The 3,323-nt window shown below is 63.4% G+C and overlaps 1 long non-coding RNA gene across 1 annotated transcript; it reads right to left on the bottom strand.

Moving 5' to 3' along the window:
• Window positions 1–768: 768 nt before the first annotated feature.
• Window positions 769–2,419, bottom strand: LOC135325840 (uncharacterized). Its single transcript, XR_010386587.1, has 3 exons — window positions 2,100–2,419; window positions 1,931–1,995; window positions 769–1,279 (listed from the first exon to the last, which is right to left on the bottom strand). It is a non-coding gene; the product is annotated as an uncharacterized LOC135325840 (long non-coding RNA).
• Between the last annotated feature and the right edge of the window lie 904 nt (window positions 2,420–3,323).

The raw sequence follows: 3,323 nt of genomic DNA, 5'->3' as shown, positions 1-3,323 counted from the left end.
CATTTGGTTTCCCAGTAAGAGCAGAGCAGGGTGTTACAGTGTTTCCCGGCCAGCGTAAGTCTTTGCTAGAGGCAGCTCAATCCATCGCCAGACATGTTAAGATGGAATGGCAGCTTTTAAGCTACAGTTGAAAACAGGAGTTTGGACAAGCACAGCATCCCCCTGGCACCCCCCGTCAGTCCTACATCAGGCAGCTGAAATTCCATGACCAAGTCAGTCTCTTTCCAAGGGAAAATCACAGAGGGAGGAGTCAGGGTTCTCAGCTGTGCTTTTTATTGTTAAAGGCAGGGTGAGCTCGGTGGCAAGTATTTGGCAGGCAAACGTCCTCCACAGCGAGGTGGAGTCACAGCTGGCTGTGCAGTGTGCCTGCACATGCCATTCCAGATGTGTGCAGCGGTGCCCCGGGAGAAGGGTGGTGCTGCAGGGTTGGACATTTGCGGGTCTGCACGGCGCCCAGCGTCCCTGTCACTCTCCACCCCACGCAGTGCAAGGCCAGGGGTATCAGAAGGGTGGTGGCCATGCTGGGCAGCTCCCAAAGGTGGACGCCAGCCTGCAGGGCAGGTCCCGGCTGATGCTGTCCCTCGTGAGCAGGACCAGGCAGAGCAACACGAGCTGCAGGCAGGCGAGGAGCACAAACAGCTTCCTGCAGGCCAGGAGAGGGTTAAGACAGCGGAGGGGAGAAATCTGTCTCATCTGTTTCCAGACATCACCTGCAGATGCCACCAGGCCAGCAACTGGCACCCTGCATCATGCTGGGCACACCACCCCCCTGCCCCGTTCCTGGGCCTCAGCTTAAGGGCCCAAGCATCTCGGCTCTGCTCTTCATCTCCCTACTGAGCCCAGAAACAACCACCACCTCCGCAACCCCGGGAGAAGGGATCCTGAGCTGTGTCCGTGTTGAGAAGGGAGAAGCTGATGGATGCCTTGGGACCGCCAGCCTGGGCATCCCACCCCCCGCACACCAGCCCTGGCACGCCGAGCCCCACGCGGCAACTCACTGCAGCCAAAAAGTGATGCCCTGCCTCTTTGCCACCAGCTGCTCCTCCTGCAGGTCAAGGCACAGCAGGACATGTGTTGGTGTGGGCAAGACTGCTGGGCCTTGGGGGCTCAGACCCCCACCCTCATCCCCACTGAGACCAGTGCCCCCAAAGCCAACGGGTGCCCTGCACACCCTTTCTTCCCCAAGGCCCACGTCGGGCTTGTCCGTCCTACCAGCTTCACAGCCACCATCTCCCGCATAAGTGACGTGGACAGCCTGGCCGCCTGCTCCGTCTTCCCCCTGTTGTGGGCACCACAGGCAGTTGGGGTGTGAGGAGCGAGCTCGGCCGGCACTGGGACCACCAGACGGGCAGCAGGGACCCGGGGTGCTGGACAGGCTCTGCTGGGGCTGAGGCAAGGCACCCCAGGCTCCCAGCATCAAAAACACCCTTCCCTCCACTCCCTTCCCACGTCAGGCTCGGAGGGCATTTAGGAGAGGCTTGGAGCTCTTCAGAGCTGTTCAGAGCTGCTTCAAAGAGCCAACCAGTGTGCGGGTTGTTTGTTTGTTTTCTTTCCATCAGGTACTTTGGAAAAGGCACTGGGCCCTTCCGAGAAGGTTTGGAGGACTCGAAGGGAGGCTGAAAGCTGTTGCAGAGCCCCTTAGGGCTGCCCAGAGCTGTTCAGCACTCAGCGGAGGATTTTAGAGCTGGCACGAGTGGTCGACCGCTGTTCAGGGAAGGTCTGAAGCCACACAGAGGCTGTTGGGAGTGCTCCAGAGGCATTCTAGTGGGGTTGGGAGCAGCTTAGATGTCATCGGAGGAGGATGAGATCAGGGGCTCTGTTGTCCGGAATTGGCACAGCCCTTCCCAAGCTGGGACTGGGGACACAGAGACCTGGGAGCTGCACAGAGCCCTGCCCCACAGGTTGGGCGCGGGGGCCTGTCCCCACTCACCCCACTGTCTGCCCTTGGAGGCCCTCGCGTCTCTCCCGGAGGCACTCGCGTTCTTTCCTCAGCACCTGGACGAAGGAAGGGCCCTGCTCAGTAGTCCACGCCAAGCCCACCGTGAGGGGGCTTTCCCCACACAAAGACCTCGTCCCGCCTTGCTTCCTACGCCTAGTACCTTCTCGATCTCAGCCTGCTCCCGCAGGGCCTCTGCCAGCTTGGCTGCTGACTGCTTCTCCTGCAAAGCAACCGGGCCACGTTGCAAAGAGCCCAGGTGGGACTGGCGATGCCCAGTCAGTCTGCAGGGCGCTGCGAGGCCAGCCGGGGCCAGGGAGGCAGGGACACAGGCGTCCTTGGGGGCTGGCACCACACCCAGCAGCTCTGCCCACCTAAGCGGTGTTTTCACGGGGGTTACAGACCTGGTGGAGCTCCTTCCGGGCCGCGTCTCCCTCTGCCTTCACCTCCGTCAGCTCTGCCTGGGAGAGAAGAGGCAGTGGGAGCATCTCGGTGCGGGGAGCTGGAGGACCCCCAGGGACCAGTGTGGGCTCTAGGCCCAGGGCCCTGGCTGAGACTGGGCGTCCCCAAACCACGCAGTCCCCCCCACCCCTCTCAGGGTCCCTGGGGGAGCCAGCTGGACAGCGGAGCATCTGCCTCACCTGGAGCTGCGGGAGGACTTCTTTGGTCCTCTGCAGCTGCTGGGAGCTCTGGGCTTGCTGCGCTGCCAAGGCGAAGTGCTGTGGAGATGAACCGGGGGTGAGGGCCAAGCGCGAGGGGGTCGTGGGGCAGCCAGAGGGGTGTCCGAGGGGGTGTTGGCACGGGGCTCTCGGTACCTCGGTGGTGAGCTCCTGCAGGGTGGTGCGGAGCTCCTCTTTCTCCTGCTCCTGCAGGGATGGGGACAGTGCTGGGGAGCAGGCCTTGGAGCCCCCCGTGCACACGCCCGGGCATCCCCAGGACCTACCAAGCCCCGGAGCTGCTCCTGCATTGCAGCTGTCTCCTGCTCGCTCTCCTTCAGGCAGCTCAAGAGGGTGCTGAGCTCTTCCCTCAGCCCCACGTCGGGCTCCTCAGCCCCCTCCCAGGAGCGCTGCAGCCTGCGGGGTTGAGGAGAGGGGAGGCTGCTGAGTGCAGACCCCCGGGGCAGAGATCAGGCACCCAGGCAGGCGGGTAGCACCCAGAGCCCTCCGGGACGGGTGGCAGGGCCCACCCCCCACCTCCACCCAGCCCTGCAGGGCCCCCATCGAGGGCCAAGGCGTGCAGGGGCTGCAGACAGCCTCCGGGACCCGAGTCTCAGCCCCGAGCAGGATGGAGCCATGCCCACCCATCCATCCCTTCTTCCAACGCGCTGCTAGCTGCTCGCAGGACGCCACAAGCCTGCTCCTGCTCCAGCAGCTTCTCCAGCAGGTCC

Source organism: Dromaius novaehollandiae, unplaced genomic scaffold (genome assembly GCF_036370855.1).
Source record: "Dromaius novaehollandiae isolate bDroNov1 unplaced genomic scaffold, bDroNov1.hap1 HAP1_SCAFFOLD_30, whole genome shotgun sequence".
Classification (NCBI taxonomy): domain Eukaryota; kingdom Metazoa; phylum Chordata; class Aves; order Casuariiformes; family Dromaiidae; genus Dromaius; species Dromaius novaehollandiae.
The sequence above is the reverse complement of the archived record's forward strand: the minus strand, read 5'-3'. Positions and strand labels throughout refer to the sequence as shown.